The sequence below is a fragment of the Dipodomys merriami genome, unplaced genomic scaffold (genome assembly GCF_024711535.1).
Source record: "Dipodomys merriami isolate MVZ:Mamm:240054 unplaced genomic scaffold, mDipMer1.0.p SCAF_10, whole genome shotgun sequence".
Classification (NCBI taxonomy): Eukaryota; Metazoa; Chordata; class Mammalia; order Rodentia; family Heteromyidae; genus Dipodomys; species Dipodomys merriami.
Window position 1 is genome coordinate 10,088,719 of NW_027202271.1, and position 21,419 is coordinate 10,110,137.

Consider the following 21,419-nt stretch of genomic DNA (forward strand, 5'->3'; position numbering starts at 1 on the left):
TTGATAGAAAATTCAGCATTTGTGTGTGTGTGTGCCCACATGCACGAGTACTGGGGCTTGAACTTGAGGCCTTACTTGGCACTTTTGCTCAAGTCTGGCATATTAACACTTGAGTCACAATTCAAATGGAGGTAAGAGTCTCATGGTTTATATTCCTGAGCCACCTTTGAATTGAGATTGTCAGATCTCAGCCTTCTGAGTAGCCAGGATTACAGGTGTGAACCACTAGCACCTAGCAGTGGCCAGCATTTGATGATGGTCAGGTTTTCTGAACTTTCAGTGGACTATAGCATGCCACAGCTGATTTCTGGTTTCATGAGTCCAGCAGCCTAAGCTCAGTAACCCCTGACAACTTGATAAGACAGTGGAGAAATCTGGTCACTAAAAGGAGATAGAAGAATGAGCTGACTAATAAAGGTACAGAGGCAACATACTGAAGAAGGAAGCCAGCAGCTCTGTATCTAATAATCAGAGTTAGAAGTGAATCAAGGCTCGTTCAACTTGGGAAATCCAGGCAGAGGGAGCCATGTGTGCAGAGCTATGAAGACGTATGATATATGCATGGATCTACCAGCATTTCACATTGTGGGAGCAGAAGGTATGTGGGAGGCGGGGGAGAGGAAGGAGTCTAGACAGGTGGTTAGGAACAGATCAGAGTTTGCCATCAACCTTTTCAGAGACGCTGTGTTACTCAGAGAACTGGAGGACTAAGAGGAAATCACAACAGAAGTGCAGTCACGTGAACTGGGCAGCAAAGTAGAACAGAAGGAGCGGCTATGACTCAATGGGCGTACAGAAACACAGGGCTTTTCTTAGGCCTGCTAACCAGTTCTATCCCTGCACGAGGGAGGTGAAGGCCCACGGATTCACTGTCCTGATTGGAACTGACTCAGGAATAGGGAAAGATAGGCCAATAGGGCCTCAGTTTCCAAATGGAGAACTGCCAACAGTCTGCTAGTTCCAGGAGGGCCTCCAGGTGAAAACCATAGACCGCCCCCTTAGAGCCCCAGGAACATGCTCCATTACACAATAATGGAGACTCAGCCTCAGGAACATGTTACACAATAATGGAGACTCTGCCTCTGTGGACCAACATCAGGATATGGGAGGAAGAGCAGCAGCTTGAGATGCTCCTGGAAGTTTGGAAGGTAAGAAGAAAAGGGTGGCTAAGTGACTCATATCTATTCCTAGCCACTCAGAAGGCTGAGATCTGAAGATTGCAGTTCAAAAGCCAGCCCAGAAAGGAAAGTCTATAAGACTCTTATTTCCAATTAACCACCAGAAGTGGAGCTGTGGCTCAAAGTGGTAGAATGCTAGCCTTGAGCAAAAACACTCAGGGATAGTGCTCAGACCCTGAGTTCAAGCTCCATGACTGACCAGAGTGGGGTGGAGGGAGGGAGAGAGGGAGGAAGATGAATGTGGAAGGAACTCAGGGCTTAGCGCTCTCAAAACTGGGGGAAAAAAGCTAAGAAAAGCTAAGACATCTACAACCAATGGGGAAGGAAGAAAGGAAGTCCTGGGGATAAAGATGACCTTCAAACTGGAGAGCTAGTGCCACGCAACAGACCTCCCCACACCCCAGCATGCTGGGAGATGCGAGCTGGGACTGCACATGGACGATGACGAGGGGTTTGTGACGCTAGAATCTGGACAAGTATGTTGTGAAGATTAAGGCTCATACTGTTCTTCTTTTGAAATGTAGCAATGGATTCTTCTAGATCTAGAAAAGAAGTTGCTAGGGTTTTTTGGTTTTGTTTTGCTTTTAAGAGAAGTAGAAGGATCATTGTCTTTTCAGAGGGGCAGCATATAAAATGTAAGCTAGAAAGATAGAAAAAGATGGTGAAAGAAGTAACAATGACCAAGATGCACTGCACTCAGCAACTGACATGTTGAATTGAAATCCCTTTGTACAACTACTTCAATACAATAAAATTTTTAAATTTTCAAAAGCATAAGGTAGCCCCAATAGTGATAGGTGCTGATGTCTCCATGGGTAACTGGGCCACCTTTGGATCAAATCCTAGAGTCATAAACAAGATTTTCAAGGCCTTTAGTGTCTCTACTGGATGCCTGGCATCTAGGATAGTGCCTGACACACAGTCATGGTTCTACAAATAGTGGCTGAATGATGCCAGGCACTAGTGGCTCACTCCTGTAATCCTAGCTATGCAGGAGGCTGAGATCGGAGGATCACAGTTCAAAGCCAGCCTAGGCAGGAAAAGTCCATGAGACTGTTATCTCCAATGAAACACATACCAAAAAAAAAAAAAATGGAGCAATGGCTCAAGTGGTAGAGAGTTAGCTTGGAGCAAGAGAGCTGAAGGACAGAGCCCTAGGACCTGAGTTCAAGCCCCAGTATTGGCATACTAACACATCCAAAAAAAAATGTTGTTGAATGAATTATAACACTGTTTACCATGTGCAGCTCTTTTCTGAGTGCTTCCCTTCTATTCGCTGAGTAGATACTATTCATGCCTTTATAGAGATTAAGCTATTCATTTTAGGCCAGAATTGTCCGGCGTCAGCATCACGCGAATCTTGGGGGACAGGGGTGTGGTAGGAAGGGGGCTGCTCTTCCTCTTGACTGTGTGATGTTTAGCAGCCTCTTCGCCTCTAATCAGCCTCCACTCCTAATGCTGACAACCTCAAATGTCTCCAGACATTGTCCGGTGTTCCTTGAGGGACAAAATTGCTGCTGGTTGAAAAGAAGGGGTTGAGCGTCCCAGCTGATAAACGCCAGCTCCATGATTTGTGCTCTAGCCCTGCACTCCAGTCACCATATCCTGAACGTCTACCACACAGTGTCCAGGTGAGCACATGATAGTTAGCATGTAGGGATGGCTTACTATGAGTTAGGTACCATGCAGACAGCATCCTGTATCTTCTATTTCAAGTATTTGAGCATCCAGAGAGTTACCTTTCAAACCAACCACTCTAGAACAATTGGATTTTTTTTTTCTTAACAGGTTGGTTCAAGTCTTTCAGGATCTTTTCAAAATATTTTTGTAGTGCTCAGAACTACCTTTTAGTTTCTTGATTGCCTAAGGTCCTGACTTTTCTGTCCCATTTTCAGTAACAGCAAGGTTGCTTAGAGAAGTAAGAAATAGGTTAAATTGTCTGAATTAAGTCATTCCAATTTCTATGTGGCATTAAGGGCCTCCATTGTGCTGATTTTCTTAAAATATCCTACAATTATCTGAGGGTAGAAGTATAAATCAGTACAGAACAGCTTCTTAACAAAGGGTTCCAAGGATGAAACAAGCCTCCGTAAAACCTGCACAGAAATCTGCCTCACTGCAATGCCGAGAAGACTGGACCGCATTGCAAACACAAGGAGCCAAACCAGCTTCTCACTTTGTAAGTATCTCTCAACATCAAAGTCTGTGGGGTCCAACTTCAAACCTTCCACCTAGGTTTTACTATTTAGATGATGCAGAATGAAATTATCTCTTATTAAAGGTAAAAAAAAAAATCCCTGAGAAATACACCAACAACAACAAAAAAGGAATACACCACCAAAATTTGTTATCATGGTGTCCTCCAAAGCACAAGAAAAGAGAAGGTCAGCAACTATACAGAAGAGATACGTTACAGTCAGAAAAACAAAACAAAACACCAAATCTATTCACTATTTTGAGAAAAATCAGTTACTACTACTTATGGGTGAGAACTGTGGGAAATATTTTCTCTAAATAAACGTACACATGAATTGCAATAGGTCATATACACAGTGTATCTCTCCTTTACTGAATAAGTATACCTATATTTTGAATAACCACTTTGTATCTTACACTGTAATGGATACATGAGAATTGGATGGGTTTATATTTATGGAGTACCATTATCATGTTCCAATATATATAAATACTGTGTAATGTTGACATTAGAGCATATCGATAGATAGATAGATAGGTAATATAGATAGAAAAAGATAGATAATCAATAATAGATGGATATAGATGAATGACAGGAGAAGGGAAGGGTATAAATGGATCCACAGGTAGACAGACAGACAGACAGACAGACAGATAGATGATATACATTGTACATTGTCATCTTCTACAGTTGCTATACTCTGAATTAGCACATTTTAGTAATATGTGCATATCAGAATATACTGAATTTCTATCAGTTCTATCATCCTCTATTTACCCCTTCTAGACCTAATCCAGATGCCTTTGTTCCCATCTGTAAAATGGGAATCATAATAGTACATTGGGCCACTGTAATTAATAATACACTTTAACAAGACTGGCTTGGCAGCATGACAGGGGGTCCAAGTAAAGGGCCACACACGTGCCCTTATTCAGGCCCACACAACACACATTATGATCTCAATTCAAACCAATATGTTTATTCCAGTATGGAGATAAATAAGTTGCCAATCCCTGATGTTAGGTTACAGGATGAATCTAACAGCTCCCCTAGCCAAAATAGAATACTTCCATTTCCCTCCCATTTCATGAGTGAACAAAAACTCACGGTGAGAAAATACTTCTCCAGCAGATCTACGAACCATCACCTCAGCACGAAAAACATCAGCCCTTACAATAGACACAACTATAAACAAGTTCATGGACCAAGTGGGAGTATGTGGAACTCTTGTCTCCTGTCTGTCTGGGAGCAGAGCTTCAGCCTCTGAGGAGGAGGAGAAGCTGATGGCTGCAAGATGGCAATTTACAAAGTGTGATGAAGACGGGTAGATTTGGGGCATCTCCTTCCCCCATCCATGCTTCAATCTGTGCCATGCCAGTTAATTTAGACTACATCGCTTCCTGTTCTCATTATGATCTTTGTAAGTTTTTTTTATACCATCTGTGAAGAACTACTCTCCACCCTTGTACTAAATTATGCTTCTACAGAAGATTTATGTACAAGTGGCTCATGCCTGCGATCCTAGCTACTCAGGAGGCTGAGCTGTGGAAGCTAGCCAGGGCAGAAAAGCCCATAAGATTCTGATTGCCAATGAACCACCAAAAAAACTAGAAGTGGGTCTGTGGCTCAAGCGGTAGAATGCCAGCTCTAAGCAAATAGAAAAACAGAAAAAGCTCAGGGAGAGTGCCCTGAGATCAAGCCCTAGGACCAACACAAAACAAAACAAAACAAAAACATCCTATGTGTTCTTAGCCCAAGTAATTAATGATGCAAATAATTTAAGTACATAGTGGAAATAGCACAACAGGTTTTTTTTTCCTTTAAAAAGAAGTTTATGCAACACACTCGGTTCAGAAACAATCATTATATCCTCCCAGAATTCCATATAATACCCCTTTTCATATAAGTTAATGTCTTTCCATAATCAAAAAGTTACAATCAAACTGGCCCAGAGTAAGTATAACATTTGTATCTATTGTGTTTAAGTTGACTCGCTTTCCCAGGCCAGTCTTTTTCCCTTTCTAAATGGCATAACTTACACAACACTTGTTCTAAATAAACCCTACATAAGCAATGAAGCACTGCCCAACAGAAATTTCAACCATTTTTTTTTTTAGCAAACTCTGAATTAAAACAAAGGGTATTAGGTGAAAGTCAAAAGTGCTACATGAAACCAGGCATGGGGGCTCATCTCTGTAATCAAAGCTACACGGGAGGCTGAGATTGGAAGGACTGCAGTTTGAAGTCAGCATGAGCAAAAAAGTTCATGAGACGCCCCCCCCGCTTCCCATCTCAAGGGCACAGCGGTGTGTGTTTGTCATCTGACCTACATAGGAAAACTGAGATCAAGAGGAGCACCATCCTGGAGGACACTTAAAAAATGTTCTTTATGCCCAGTTTCAACGGTAAGAGCTTGGCATGGAGTTGGACATCTGTCATCTCAACTCTAGCAAGAAGTGTAAATAGGAGGATAGAGGTCCAGGCCATCTGGGGCAAGAAAATCAAGATCCTATCTCAAACCAGAGTAAAAAGGGTTGGAGGCATAGTTCAAGCAGGAGAGTATTTGCCTAGCAAGTACAAAGCCCTGAGTTCAAATTGAAATCACACCCCCACATACACTTTATTTATTTATTTAGAATGGGGGATGATATATATATATATTTATAGTGTGTGGATGTGATATATATATACATATACATATATATATATATATATATAGTTTGTGTGTGTGTGAATGTGTGTGTGTATATTTATTACAGGACACACAGAAATTCACTGTTTCACTGTTTCATTTTCTGTTTTCCAGAGTACAAATAAGCCAGCTACACAGACAAGATACTGTTTTTTAAGACTGAAGTCATTCTACTATTGGCCATTGTTTACATGTCTGACTTTGAGAAGATAAAAAGCAGTTTCACAAAACAGTATGTCAAGCGGTCCACTACCTTGGTATTTTTAAAATTCTGAAAATAGTGTAGCAGAATGGCCAATTGGGAGGAAGCCATAATAACGGGATTAAATTCAACAGTTTAAAAACTCCACAGAGCACCGCACACTTGGGCACTGGGCAAGGACTCAACTGAGGTTGCTGAGAACACAATGCGGAGGAGAGCAACACTGCGGGCGCCAGAGAGTGACATTTCCTTGACTACCACGCATAGCTCAACTTCTGTGTCTACTCTCTGGCCCTTCTCACATTATTTCTGTATCATACATTTTTATCTCAACTTCTTATGAATCAGTCCTTAAATATCACATGCCAAAAGAATCTAATTGACCCATAATCCCGTTTGCATTTTTCTTTCCAAAACAATCACCCAGACCTTTTGTCCCAGCTATAATGCAATAATGCATAGCCCAGTGAGTCTCTCCTTTGTAAAACTGTAACATTATACAAAATATGAAACACAACTATTTTTAGGCATTGAACAACAGCCAACACAAGCTTCTGATCCTTAAGATCACGTAAGATCCACAGAGGGCCCTTTCCAAATGAAAGGGCATGGATTCTCAAAGAGCAGCTGTCTTGGCTGAGCAGAGACAGAAGGAAGAGCCATTCTACTCATAAACTGACACGTTGAATTGAAATCCCTTTGAACAACTACTTAAATAAAATTAGATGATAAAGAGAGGTGACAGATAGCTAGATTGATAGATAAATAGGTCAGATGGACAGATAGATAAATACACAGACAGACAGACAGATAAGGAGGCAGAAAGAAGGAAGAGAAGAAAGACAAAAAGATAGGAGTAGGAGCTCTGGAAATATGCAAAGGGTTCTCTAAGAATCCTAATTTTCCCCAGGTTTGTGTATGTTTCTGTGTGTGATGGTCTAGGGATCTGAATTCAAGGCCAGGGCCCTATCTTGAGCTTGTTCACTTGGAGCTCTACCACTTGAGCCATAGCTCCACTTCTGGCCTTTTCTGGTTAACTGAAGATAAAAGTCTCATGGACCTTACTGCCTGGGCTAGCTTCAAAACATGATCCTCAGATCTTAGCCTCCTGCCTAAATTCTTCATTACGTGTCTGTAAGGCAAGAGTAATCAATTGCTGCTAGGGGTTGTGAACAGAGCAGAGATCACAAGGAGTCACACAGTGCTGGATTCTGAGCATCCAATATGAAGAAACCACTTTTAATAGCCATAGCCTTCGGTCTCTGCAAGGCCATGTATCAGGAACTACTACATGGAATTGCTCTAGCTGTCCAGCAACCTCAGAAAATCCTAAAACCGAGTCTGAGCTGGAAAAATGATCATCTTCCAGTAAAGTAATTGCCTGTCAGGAACCAAAAATCTCAGTGCTCTTTAAAGGAAGATAGAAAAATCCAATAGAATGTAAAAGACTAGATAGCTAGGACAACCTTATAAATGAGTGGGGGAAAAGAGAGAAGGAGGCATGGAGGGAGGCTAGCCAGAAGACTCCGACTATGTGAATTTTCAAGATTTATTGCAAGTCTGCAAGAATCAGGACAGTATGGTATTGGAACAGCTCAGAGACTCTAGGTATACAGGTATGTTTAGACGTTCAATAGATTTTACCAAAGCACTGAAGAACTTCAATGAAGAGAACACACTGTTTGTAATAAATCATGATAGAAAAATTGGATATTCATGCAGAAAACTCATCCTTGACTTCTATCTCGAACTGTAAAAAAAAAAATTGAAAATGCATTATAGACTCTAATGTTAAAGGTAAAAGCTATAAAATTTCTAAGAGAAAGCACAAGACACTATCTTTAAGACCCTGGTCTATGTTGGGATAGGCAAAGATTTATTAGAAAAGATCAGCTATAAAATTTTTTTTAAAACAACTGAAAAGTTTCCATCCATTAAAAGGAAATGGAGGCAAGAAATGGGTACTGCAGTCAAGAGCCAAGGAATGTCAATGATTGCTCGAAATAGCCAGAAGCTAAGAAGAGGCAAGAAAGAATTTTTCAGAAAGAACCTTTCCAATACCTTAATCTCATAATTCTTGCCTTCATAATTGTCAGAGTCTAAAATCCTATTTTTAAGCTCCTCGGGGAAGGGTAATTTTTTTTTTAAAGTTTCAGTTTAATAAAGACTTTATTAAGCACCCACACACGGTGGTGCATGCCTATAATCTCCGCTACATGGGAGGAATAGGTAGGAGGCTCACAATTCAAGGCTAGCCCAGAAAAAGTTGGCAAGACTATACAGAAAAAAAAAAAAAAAAGGAAAAGGACTAAGGGATAAGGTGTGGCTCAGGTATTAGAGTGCTTGCCTCTCAAGCATTTGGGCCTGAGTTCAATCCCAGTAACCATTCTCCCAAAAAAAGACTTCATGAAAATAAATAGGGAAATGACGCATAAGAGACAAAAAAAAAAAAAAAAAAGAAAAAACAGGCAGTTTGGGGGTTAGGGTCTCACGCCTGCTAACACTAAGCAAAACTCTGCAACTTTAGGTATTAGCCCAGCCCTGAGAGAAAATATTTTTTCAGGAATTAGGAGACTACATAAAGATCTCCTGAAACTCAGTAACAACAAAATTAAGCCTAATGAAGAGGTTAAAAAGACCTACACACTGGTGGCTCACACTTGTAATCCTAGCTCAGGAGGCAGAGATCTGAAGATCATGGTTAGAACCAGCCCAGGTGAGACTCTTATCTCCAATTAACCACCAAAAAGCCAGAAGGGGAGGTGTGAGTCAAGTGGTAGAGCACCAGGCTTGAGCAAAATAGGGTCAGAAACAGCACCTAGTCCCTGGGTTCAAGCCCCAGCACTGTAATAACAACGACAAGAGGTTAGAAGAACATAACAGAGAGTTCACAAAGGAAAAATCTGCAAAATATCACATTAGCAAATGAAGAAGTGCATTATTTGTCACCAGAGACACACAGTCTCAAGCTGAAGGAAACACCAGGTACCACTGTTCAGAGGGCTAAGGAAATCTCCCCATACCCACCTCACACGCAAGGGGCACTGTGAAGCCACTACATGCCTCCTACTTTGCTGGTAGAAATATAAGCCAGTGTGACTATTTAGGAAAATAACCCAGTAGTTTCTCATTATGTTAAGCATCTACCTCATCCATGAGCCAATAAACACACTCACTCTTAGGGATGGACTAAGGAAAGGAAAGCCTGTGTCACAAGACTTGCACAGGAATGCTCATAGTACCTCTGATCACAGTGACCCATAATAACTCAACTGCAACAACGTGATGGAAAACAAGGAATCTACAGACAAAAACAACGCAGGCTTTGGTTCCAGTCCTATAAAGCACAGCAAGGAGAACAGGCCTATTGTTACAGAGATCAAAGCTTTCCTCAGAGGTGGGGCATGAAGACAGGGAGTGGTCTATGAGAAATACGGGTGCTCCTAGAACAGGGTTGGCCAGGCAGCATCCATAGACTTCAATGTAGACTCAGTGTCTGCACATTCTTCTGCATGTAAATAAAACATGAAAAACTAATTTCTTTTATGTTTGTCAACTTTTTATATTGCAAATTGAGTTGAAAAATGGTATGGATGTTTTCTATCACTTTTTTTTTTTTGTTTTTGCCTGTCCTAGGGTTCGAACAGACACTGTCCCTGAGTATCTATTGCACAAGGCTAGCACTCTACCACTTGAGCCTTAGTTTCACTTCTGGGTTTGGGGTTTTTTTGGGGGGGTAGTATTTTATTGGAGAAAAGAGTCTCACAGACTTTGCTGCTCCAGCTGGCTTTGAACTTCAAGCCTCAGATCCCAGTCTTCTAAATTTCTTGGATTACAGGCATGAGCCACCAGCACCCAGCTTTATTATCTTTAAGCAGTTGTCCAAAGGAGTTTCAATTCAACATGTCAGTGCTTGAGTACAATGTATCTTTTTACCTTAATTCTTTATTTTTATTTCTTTTTATTACTGTTAATGATTGTACGAAGAGTTTACAATTCCATATGTTGGGTTGTGAGTACAATGACACCCTTCCATGGTTCTCTCCATCGCCCCTCACCTCACCTAACCCCTCAAGTTATCTGGTTCCATTATCACTATGTACCTTGAATATGATGACTGTATTCACTCCTAATTCCTCCCTCCATTCATCTGCCCTCCCCCCCCAAAAAAACTTAATTTTTAAGGATAAGCACATATATTAAGTCCATTCGATGTTAAAATCGAGCTCAAAATTTTAAGTAAATAAAACGTAGAAGAAAGTATTCATTTCTGAAGTTCTGACCGCAGCAGCTCCCAACCTTTGCTGTCTGTTAGTGAAGAACAGCAGTCTGAGTTAGTCATGGTGAACAACTGACAGATACCCAATCTATTTTCTCTCAGTTCTGGCAAGCCATAAACTGCCAAATGATCTCTGAGTATTTAACCTCTTAAAATCTGTATTTCTCATCCTAAAATGGAAATGGGGCTGGGTACCAGTGGCTCATGCCTATAATCCTAGCTATCCAGGAGATGAGATCTGAGGCTCATGGTTCCAAGCCAGCCCAGGCAAGAAAGTCCATGAGACTCTCCAATTAATCACCAAAAATCTAGAAGTAGAGCTGTGGATCAAGAGGTAGAGCACTGTCCTTGAGCACAAAAAGCTCAGGGATAGGATTCAAGCCCTGAGTTTGAGCCCCAGGAGTAGCACAAAAGAAAAAAAAAGGAAATAATAAGAGTCCCATTTCCGGTAAAGTTTTCTTTTTTTGGGGGGGGAGGGGTCCGGGGGGTCCAGTCATGGGGCCTGAACTCTGGGCTGGGCACTGTCCCTCAGCTCTTCAGCTCAAGGCTAGCGCTCTACCACTTGAGCCACAGCGCCACTTCTGGCTTTTTTCTTTTTGCTTATGTGGTGCTGAGGAATCAAACCCAGGGCCTCAGGCATGCAAGGCAAGCGCTCTACCACTGAGCCACCTTCCTAGCCCCTCCGGTAAAGTTTTCTAAGGGTGGGGTAAACTGCCTTTCTTAACAAACTAGAAAACTGATTAAGTAATACAGAATCCAAATTATATTCTTTTTTAAACAACAGATTTCCTAACACATGCATAAGATTCTATATAGACTACCTATATATGACTATGTACCGATTTCCTAATAGATCTATACATTAAACAACACTTTGTCCATCCCAAATGAATGTTTCTATAATGGGGCAGAGACCATTAACTGAGCAGTCTTTCCTGACCATCAAGCACAGGGAAGGGGACAGGTTGGCAAACATCACTTAGACTTAGATATCACTTAGACCACGCAATACAGCACAATGTAATATGCAGCATGGAAGCCAGTGGCCAGACCAGTACCCTAGCCACACAATGCTAAGTTATTAAAACTAAGTGAAAACTGAAAATTCAGCTCCTTGTTTATGCTCATCACATTTCAAATGCCAACCAGTCCTGTGGCTAGTGGCCAGTATGTTGGACCAGACATTCTCAGCTCTGATTTGAAGAAAGTTCTAAGAGCAGGAAGCATTTCCAAGGGGAAAACCTACATTTTAACTTTAATGGAAATTCAGAATTCTACAGTGGAAGTAATGGCCCAAAGCTAAAGATGAAGTTTCAAAATTTTGTAAGCTGAAAACGTTTCTCATAGACACATATGCATGCTCAAACACACCGCATGCACATGCACACATACAGTATTAGGCTAGAGATGGATCCTTTTTGCGTATGTGCACATACTAGGTCTTGAACTCAGGGCTTGGGAATTGTCACTTAGCTTTCTCACTCAAGGCTAGTGCTCTTCCACTTGAGCCACAGCTCCACTTCTAGATTTTTTTGCTGGTTAATTGGAGATAAAGAATCTCATGAGCTTTTCTGCCCAGGCTGGCTATGAACCTTGATTCTCAGCCTCCTGAGCAGTGGGAATACAGACACAAGCTACCAGCACCTGGCTGTGAGAGCAATCCATTTTATCTTCCCTGCTGTCAGGTAATGTGACAGTTACCACCCAAGAGAGTTTGAAACAACAAATTTCAACCTGCCTCCTACTTGTAGAGTAAGACTGCTCAGAGTCTAATCCAATACAGATGTTTCTGTTGGTAATAGTTTGGCGCTATTTAAATCAAAAGTTTAATCCTGAAAGCTTTTAAAAATCAATAACTTGGATTAGAAAATGACCTGAGCCCCAAAATGAAATGTGTGTGTGTGTGTGTGTGTGTGTGTGTGTGTATGTGTGTACATATGTATGTATGTTCAACTAGTGAAAATGGAGCTCCTACCAGGAGCACAAAGTACCATCTGGAATAATGATTGGAATAGATCCCTTGAACTTACTGTGTTCCTCATGTACATGGATTAAGCCCCATTTAAGGGACAAGTGATAGGCCAAATGTCTGTAAAAATGTTTTTAAAGCATCTGTGGTTCGTTATGTGATTATATATTCACAGATGATTGACCCTCAAAAACCACAGAGGGTCTTTGGAGCCAGCAAAGTTAATGATGCATTTACATGAAGAATTCCAGCCTCTCTGTGCAGTTGCTGGTGTCAGCATGAGCAAGAGCATTCCGTTCTTAGGAAGATGCTTTACACTGGATGGGAACGGGTCTGCAAGTGCCACTGTGGTCTAACCATAACCAAAACCTGATAAGAGAGTCCTCAGTTTCTGAATCACTGGCAAGATGGATCAGCACAGGTCCTCTGGAACTATGATCATTTTTCATGTTAAAAATCATCGTTGCTGTCACCCGCTATATTTTAAGCTGCTGGAATAATGGAGCAGCCAAAGATTCCAGGTGAAATAAAATTCTAATTTTTCTTTCATGTTTGCCTTTTCTGCCAATACACTAAACCATGATATCTTAGTTTAAGCCCCAGAACCCATTTAAGATGATCAATGCAAAATAAATCCTAAAATATTATATTTTACTTTTTCCCCAGGCTAGAAGCATCTGTGCTTCATTATGTGAGTATATTTATACTTCACAATTATTTGCATGGGTCAAATGATCTTCCAATTTCCACTTAAACTCTAAATGTGATATATACAGATGACATAGATACAGATGTTACTTCAGACTTTTTTTCAAGGTATATAACTTTCCAAAAATCAAAAATCATTCATCTGTATATATTGTGGCATTTTCAAACTCCATAAATAATATTTTGAAGCCCATATCCGCCACAAGTCTTTTGAGTGTGGTATTTGACTCCTAGAATATCTTGTGGGAATGTTAGGGCAGCTGCATATTGCCAGGTACAATTTCCTCCCACACTACACAATGCCTGAAGCCAGCACTCAGGATATGGCATGAAGTTCTAGGCTTCTTTTAGCTGCAAGGCTTACAGAGCAGGACAGGAAAGGGGACACAGCCATGGTCAGGGAACTCATCTTTTAACTGCCACCATTGGCAATCTTCCCCACCTGAGGCCAAGCTCATCAACCCAGTAAGGATGCAGAGGGTTCAGAAAAGATTGTTTGAGTCCTAATTTTTACCAAGTGTCTACGATTGTTTTTCTTACATGCATTATACACCTATCTTCTAAGCTCTGTCAGTATTATAATCACATAGCGTATTACTATTTACCATCTAGCTCCACTGAGACTAATACAGTAGATTTAACACAGTGGATTTGTTTCTATTTTCTCATGTGCAACAGGGGCAATGCTGTATAAATTATGAATGTGTCTTTCTGAATGCAATTCAACCTTGGCTAGCCTAAGCATCCTCTGCCTGCAGGGAAGATTTTGGCTTACAGAGGACCGCAAAGAAAAAGACCTAGGTAGTATTTAACTTGTATCACTCAAAAGCAGCGTTTGGCAAAAAGATGATATTCCTGCAAGCCCACTGCTATCCCTAGAGAGGATTTTTATAAATTTCTCCATTTCTTCCTTGCATATACAAATGCCCTGGCTTGTTTATGAGGCTCAAACTGTTCCTTTTTGCTGTACTAAGTTAACCTTTTCCACAAAGGAGAGAGCACACAGACAGAAGTGATAGGATAAATAACTATTATTTTGTTTTGTACACTCACTCCTTGCCAGGTACAGTGACAGTGGTTCATGCTGACAATCCCAGTTATTCAGGAGGCATAGGTAGGAAGATCAAGATCTGATGTTAGCCTTGAGAATAAAAAAAAAAAAAAAAAAAAAAACACAAGACCCTATCTGGAAAACAAAGCAAAATACAGGTGTAGGATCAGGGAAGCAGATATCATAGCTCAAATGGTAGAACTCCTATCTTGCAAGCACAAGGCTTGGTACCAATAAAAATTAAAAGCAAAACAAATACCACTCCCTGCACAACTGGAAAGGGGTACGAAGAAATTTTTTTAAAAAGCAAAGAGGGATGATTTTCCTCTCTTGAGGCTTTGGCCTAGAGAGATGGAATTGCACTAAATAAGGAAGGGAATCAGAGAGGCCGGGAAAGATTCTGCCCACTGGGTTCAACTACAGAAGACCATGGTTCTGGGAGCTAAGCAGTGAAAACGGAGGACGTAGGCACAACAAAGTAAACTCGGTGACTAACAGCCGGACTCGCTGTGAGACTCATTCTCCCCATGAGAAGCAATGACGTGGATTTATAGTGACTCAGAGGATCACGCCTGTAATCCTAGCTACTCAAGAGGCTGAGATCTGAGGATCACAATTCAAAGCCAGGCTAGGAAGGAAAGTCTATGAGACTTTTATCTCCAATGGACCACCAGAAAACAGGATGTGGTGCTGTGGTTCAAGTGGTAGAGCATCAGCCTTGAGCAAAGAGCTGAGTCACAGCGCCCAGGACTTGAGTTCAAGCCCCATTGTTGTTAACCATAATCCAAGATAGTGTGATGGGATACTGGAATCAATGACAGGAGAAAATAAGGAAGAAATGCAGTGGGGACCAGGGGACCCAAGGCTCACAGGTACTTGGATCCCAAATTTTTATAAGTAAGTATATTAATTTGAGTATATTCAGGGAAGGTTACCATGGATACATGTAAATAATAAAGTATATATACTGACATTACAATCAGAGTCAAAACAGTTTGTGAGAAACCTTGGTTTCTTTATTCTTTTGAGAAAGGAGACTGTAACCCAGGCAAAGTCCACACATGTATTTTACTTTATTTGGCTTTTAAGGTCCAGTCCTCTGTACTTTGTCTAGCTTTTATGGTCTAGCTCCCAGCCCTTCAGCACTAAAGAAAGGAGGCACATTTTAGTCTCTTCATCCTCTCTAGAACTGTCTGTTTTAACCCTTTCATAGCCAGCTCTCCGAGCACTGTCGAGGTGGCTTTCCAAACTCTCAAATCCTTTCCAGGTTTCACAGCCCAACTTGAGTTCCCTACACCCCATGACTGAAATGAAAAAAAGAAAAGCCATAAGTGGAGCTGTGCCTCAACTGGTAGAACATGAGCCTTGAGCAAAAATGTGCAGGGAGGGCTGGGAAGGTGGCTCAGTGGTAGAGCGCTTGCCTTGCATGCCTGAGGCCCTGGGTTCGATTCCTCAGCACCACATAAGCAGAAAAGAAAAAAGCCAGAAGTGGCACTGTGGCTCAAGTGGTAGAGCGCTAGCCTTGAGCTGAAGAGCTGAGGGACAGCACCCAGGCCCACAGTTCAGGCCCCACGACCGGACCCAAAAAAAAAAAAAAAAGAAGAAGAAGAAAAATGTGCAGGGACAGTGCCCCAGACCTGAGTTCAAGCCCCAGTTCTGGCACACAAAAAAAGAAAAAGAAAAAGAAAAAAAGAGTGACTCAGAGTACCACGCAGTCAAGAAAAGCCAACAAAGAAGATACAGCCAGACCACAGAAGTTTCTGGAGGAACAGAATAAGGAGACGGAGACACCATCTAGGCTCCCACCAACCTCGCCAAAGGCCACTGTTCAAGGCACAGTGACCATGCACTGTACTCTTAGCAGAACACAGAGCAATGGGAGAGCTAGCGCCTTCACCCCAGAAAGCAGTAGAGAAAGACACGGGACCCCAGGGCCCCTCCTTCCCCACAGCCTCCAAAGGCCTCAAGCATTTCCTATAGGTACAAGGTCAAGTCCATGCCCCTCTCCTCATGATCCACTGATATTCCAGAGAGAAAAGAAAGAAAGAAAAAAAAAGAAGCAGGAGAAAGCTCAAACTGTCTGTTGTTTTTGTTGGCTGGGGGGGGGAAGCTTTTTTTTTTTGTTTTTTCAACCAATGAACTGATGATCATTTCAAATATAAATAGAACTCATGCTTTAAGAATGCTAACTACACCAAAAAGTATGTTCTGTTTTTTTTTTCTTTGTTTTACTGTTATTCTAAAAGTGATGTACAGAGGGGTTACAGTAAGTCAGGTAAAGAGTACATTTCTTTTTGGACATTATCCTTTCCCGCTCTCACTCTCTCCCAGTTTTTCCCTCCTGTCCCCACCCACAAGTTGTATTTCCACAGTGTCTAATGAGAATCATTTCTGCACTTGTTCACCCTTTGTCCCTTCATTCCTGTGCCTCCCCTTACACTCTCAGTGATAAATAAGTGAACAAACAGAACAAAAAGGAAAGAAAACAAAAACAATGAAAAAGAAAAAACCTTCTATTCAAACAGTAATTCTCAGAATATATTTTAACGTGTGTGTGTGTGTGTGTGTGTGTGTGTGTGTGTGTGTGTGTGTGTGTGTGTGTGTGTGTGTGTGTGTGTGTGTGTGTGTGTGTGTGTGTGTGTGCTGTGTGCTGAGGTTGGGATGACAATGTGTACCACCATACCCAGCTTTTCTCTTGCATTTTTCTCCTGCATGTCCTGGCTGGCAGAGAACTGTGATCCTTCCAATCTCTGCCCAGCAAGTTAGGATTATAGGCATGAGCCACCGTTCCGATTAAAAGGAGGATTTTTAAGATGAAATGAATGTAAGATTTCTTCAACAGGATATAATACAATGGAGTTCATCAAAATTAAATACTCTTACTAGGCTCACACTTATAATCCTAGCTACTCAGGAGGCTAACATCTGAGGATCAAAGTCAGAAGCCACCCTCAAAGTTGGAAGCCAGCCCAGGAAGGAAATGTCTATCAGACTCTGATCCCCAATTAACCACCAAAAAGCTGAAAGTGGAACAGTGGATCAAGTGGTAGAATGCTAGCCTTTGGTGAAAAAGCTCAGTTCCCAGGCCCTGAGTTCAAGCCCCAAGGCTGACATACACACAAAAATTAATTAATTAATTAAATACTTCTGCTTATGAAATGATGCCACTAAGAAAATGAACAGACAAGCTATAAACTGGGAGCAAATATTCACAACACAATTATTTGAAGAAAACATTTATATGGGCAATATAGATAGATCAGTAGATGATGGATGGATGGATGGATACATATATACATACACACATTCTTATGATAGGTAAGTAGTCAGGCAGTCAGGCAGGTAGGTAGATGTTAATCAGAATGATGTGGCTAAAGTCTTATTACCTTGTTATTCTGCAAAAAAAAAAAAACTTGCCATCATTTTAATTTTTAGCTAGTAATGTATTTATATGCAATCATAGTTGCAGATAGAATCTGATTATAGCTCCAAATCAAACTACAAAAAAAAAAAATTCCTCACAGGTCTGGGGGAGAGACTGCCTAACACGTATAAAGCCCACTCCTCCCGGGGGGAGGGGAGGAGGGAGCGAGGCCATGTACAAAGTGGCCTATTTCCAGTACAGAGCTGGCAGCCTTCTGCACCAGCCAGACTCCACTCCAGAGCCAGGAGCATCCAGGGCTATTCATGCATCACACGCTGACAGCTGAGTCTGTTTTGCAGACTCTTAGACCCTAGCTTGTTCTCTTCAATACCTACAATGCCACAAGGACAGATTCTGCCCTTCAAAACACATTTGAGGCTTTGTTTTGCAGCACATTCTGTTCTACCTTCTCTAATTAAACACAAGGCTCTCTGCAGAGAGGACTTAGAAAGACCACACATTCCCCATTTCCCATGGTCCTCTCTCATACTTTTATAGATTTCGTTTGAATTAATCCCGTCCACTTAATCCACTATATAAATGTATTTGCTGTCAGTGTGAATGTATCGACAGAGTCTTCTTTCTTCAGGCTTTTTGCCTGGAGTCTATACCTCCGCTTGATGATTTAAAGCATTTCTTTCTAGGGATTTGTGTTTCAACAGACATTGTTGAAAAACTGAACAAACTGTATTTCCTTCACCTACTTCTTCTGCAAAGACTGGATGGAAACAAAAAAATGAATCCTTTCTTTCCAGTATTTTCCAGTAGCATGAATTCATTAAGTGGTTCTATTACAGTACCTATCTATCTACCTATCTACATATATATATATATATATATATATATATATATATATATATATATATATAATGGTTCTATTACAGTACCTATCTATCTACCTATCTACATATATATATATATATATATATATATATATAAACATATACAGGTGTCATATGCATAGATTCACAAACATGTTCACTAAATTTATGGTGTATGCAGGGGAAGATTCCAATGGTGTAACTCCCTTGAACCACTTGCAGTTTAACTTAGGAATAATAGGAAGCTAGAACATGGGTTGTGGGAGGGTATCAACAGTGCGGGGTAGACAAATGGAGAGGGGAAGAGACGCGAATGCAGTCATAATATTCAAGGTCCGTATGTGACAATGGAACGGGGTAACTTGTGGGGAGGGGGGGCAGGGGAGATGGGAGGAGAATGATGGAAGGGGTGACATTGATCAAGATGCTCTGCATTCAGAAAGTAACATATTGAATTTAAACCTCTTTGTAAAACTACTTAAGGATAATTTTTTTTAAAAAACTACTTTTTGTAAGTCTAAAAGGAGATTGTTCTGCATTTGTACCTATATTCAGTGATGTTCCTGAGGGGAACGCTCTGTCATGTGCAGATGGGGACAGTTTAAAAATTCCTTCTAGCTTCTTCATAAGACAGCCAAGAAAATGTTTACTTAAACTCTTTTACTTGTCTGACGTTTGTGCAATTAACAGCAGTTCCAAAAATGTTTTAAAAATAGTATTGAGGGCTGGGAAGGTGGCTCAGTGGTAGAGCGCTTGCCTTGCATGCCTGAGGCCCTGGGTTCGATTCCTCAGCCCCACATAAACAAACAAAAAAAAAGCCAGAAGTGGCGCTGCAGCTCAAGTGGTAGAGCGCTAGCCTTGAGCTGAAGAGCTGAGGGACAGCGCCCAGGCCCAGAGTTCAGGCCCCATGACTGGGCCCAAAAAAAAAAAAAAAAAATAGTATTGAGTCTGTGAGTCTCCACTACCTATCTGCCCTGCTCTCCAGTATCCCCCTCCAAGGTGCTGATCAAAATAACACAAAGTGATCACTTCCATTCAATGGGAGAGAGGGCTCTCTTTATCTTTTACTCTCTCCCTCCCTCCCCCACTACCAAGTGAACATTCATTTTTTTTCCCCCAATTACTCTCTTAAACATGCTGTAATTTCAAAGTATGCTATCAAAGAACAACTTACACTATTTTCACTGGAAATGCAACCCAAGTGTTAAAAAACTGAGCCCACACTAGCGAATGGATATATACTGTTAGAGGTGCGTATGGTAAGGATAATAGAGTTTTGTAGCAACTCTTTTTAAAGACTGACCTGTACATCAAGAGACTCAGTGTCTTCAAGGTAAGTGGAAATGAGCCCACGCATGTGGACTCTGAGGTCTTCCCTTTAAAGTCCTCAGTCCTGGGCTGAGAATGTGGTTAGCGGTACAGAACCTGCCTAGCATGCAGGAAGCCCTGGGTTTGATTCCTCCGTACCACATAAATAGAAAAAGCTGGAAGTGGTACTGTGGCTTAAGTGATAGAGCGCTAGCCTGGAGCACAGAGAGGCTCAAGGATAGTGCCCAGGCCCTGAGTTCAAGCTCCAGGACTGGCAAAAATAAAATAAAAAAGACCTCAGTCCTGGTCCATTCCTCCAGCCACTTCTCACTCCTAGCCCATAGTGTACACCCACATCCCTTCATCTTCAAATCACCCTTCTTGTTTTTGGCACGGGGGGGGGGGGGGGGGGGGGATCCAGTCGTGGGGCCTGAACTGTGGGCCTGGGCACTGTCCCTCAGCTCTTCAGCTCAAGGCTAGAACTCTACCACTTGAGCCACAGCACCACTTCCGGCTTTTTTTTTTTTGCTTATGTGGTGCTGAGGAATCGAACCCAGGGCCTCAGGCATGCAAGGCAAGCACTCTACCACTGAGCCACCTTCCCAGCCCTCACCCTTCTTTTTTATCCAAAGCATAATCATCTCTTAAAATATGTAACTGGAAGCAGTGTCCTGTATCTTGTTAATGACAATGTACTAAGAATTTGTTAAGGATAACTTCAGTTTCCGTTAGGACTGTTGAGAGTCTTATTAAAATGAGTTGGAATTTCTGGTCCTTGATTTTAAGTTGAAGGCATTTGGTAAAGTTAGCTCTGTGGTGTTTTCTTAGAATAAAAATAGTCAAACATTCAGTGCGTTAAACTCCCATGCTAGCTGGCGTCAAAATCATTCACATTCGAATTGGACTCAACAGTTTGAGACTTTTCAAAACACCTCTCCCCTTTAGTATGCATCCCCTCTCTCAGTGTGTAAAATTTCTCGGTTTTCATTTAAAAGGAAAAAACATGTAGCCTCGAGTCACTGTTTTTCTAAATTGCTTGAATTAAATTATCTATCAAGTATCCTATATAAATTCACTCTAAACAACAGGGAATTCAAAATATTAACAAAAGCAATAATGTACTACAACACAACTTTTGATAATCAATCTCAGAAAGAAGGGGGGGGAAAAACCACGTAAATGAAGTGAGCTGCCTCTCTGGAGTTCTCATACACGTTAAATAAATCTACATTTGTGTAAAATTAGCAACTTGATAAAATGCAAGATGAATACTTAAATGAGGGCCATGAACTCCTCCAAAGTCGACAAGCTCTCAAAAAAAAAAAAAAAAAAAAAAAAAAAGAAAAGAAAAAACCCAGGTTCAACACTCTGTTACACACAGCACAGCATCTCTTTCGTAGCCTGGAGCAAACATTTTTATACGTCTTTCTAATTTTCTTTTTAACAAGCTGTCAGTCTCCAGGAAAACTGCTCAGTTACAAGTATATGTCAACAAATAGAACACATACAAGGAGTCAGCTACCAATTACTGCTGGGAATTTAAACAACTTCTAAAAATACAGGTTATGTTCTACTCTGAAATAATCTATT

General features: G+C 41.2%; 1 protein-coding gene and 1 long non-coding RNA gene across 4 annotated transcripts in view; one reads left to right on the forward strand and one right to left on the reverse strand.

Annotated features, from left to right (window-relative positions):
- Nell2 (neural EGFL like 2) overlaps positions 1-21,419 on the reverse strand; it is a 387,809-nt gene that overhangs the window by 286,527 nt on the left and 79,863 nt on the right. The gene's annotated exons all lie outside the window — the stretch shown is intronic.
- On the forward strand, positions 1,075-12,991 carry LOC138839797 (uncharacterized). Its single transcript, XR_011376018.1, has 4 exons — positions 1,075-1,148; positions 2,660-2,809; positions 6,182-6,299; positions 12,693-12,991. It is a non-coding gene; the product is annotated as an uncharacterized lncRNA (long non-coding RNA).